Source organism: Oryzias melastigma, linkage group LG11 (genome assembly GCF_002922805.2).
Source record: "Oryzias melastigma strain HK-1 linkage group LG11, ASM292280v2, whole genome shotgun sequence".
NCBI classification, from domain to species: Eukaryota; Metazoa; Chordata; class Actinopteri; order Beloniformes; family Adrianichthyidae; genus Oryzias; species Oryzias melastigma.
In genome coordinates this window covers 11,703,132-11,703,853 of record NC_050522.1, presented here as the reverse complement: position 1 = coordinate 11,703,853, position 722 = coordinate 11,703,132, and the positions used below count along the sequence as shown (strand labels likewise).

At 28.8% G+C, this 722-nt stretch overlaps 1 protein-coding gene across 3 annotated transcripts in view; it reads right to left on the bottom strand.

Annotated features, from left to right (window-relative positions):
• LOC112137495 (CCR4-NOT transcription complex subunit 3) overlaps positions 1-722 on the bottom strand; it is a 33,638-nt gene that overhangs the window by 24,775 nt on the left and 8,141 nt on the right. The gene's annotated exons all lie outside the window — the stretch shown is intronic.

Genomic DNA, 722 nt, shown 5'->3' with positions numbered 1-722 from the left:
ATGTTTTAAAAAGATTTAGCATTATTTTTTTTATCCATTTACCTTCTGTTCAGACTTCTTTGTTCCCTTCAGTTGATTTAGTGGTTTGCTCTTTATTTAAAACGTCATTTTTGTTCAGCAATATCCTGGTTCTAGTCACCAGTCCTACACTATCATCAGCTAATTTTGCATTTACTACTTTGTTTTATTAATTAACATTAACATGTATTTTGTAATTTTCTAGTAAAGCTTTCAATTTTTTTTTCAGTTTAGTCCAGGAGAAAAATAAACTCATAATAAAAAACAAACAAAAACAAAATATTTATTACAATGAAGTAATTTTCAGGTAGAGTTTTTCTAAGTCACGCTCTTAAAAAAAATAGTGATAAATTCTTCTGGAATAGTCCTGGGATGTATTGCGATACATATCGTATCTTGAGACACATATCGGGCTATGTTTTGTATTACCAGACTCTTGCCAATACACACCTCTAATGGGAACTAAGAAGTGTGGACTTGTCATCGACCTGCATCTTAAAAAAACACAGACTAATGGTTTGTAACCTACAAGGTTTAATAAAAGGTTTGAATTAAGGAGGAAAAATAATAAAATATATGCAAACATCTGTGAATTATCCACATTTTTAAACTTTATTATGTTTTTATTTGTTCTATTTTCTCATTTCTTTATCTTTTTCTGTGTTTTATCCTTTACTTCATTGTAATTTCATGCATGGATGTCT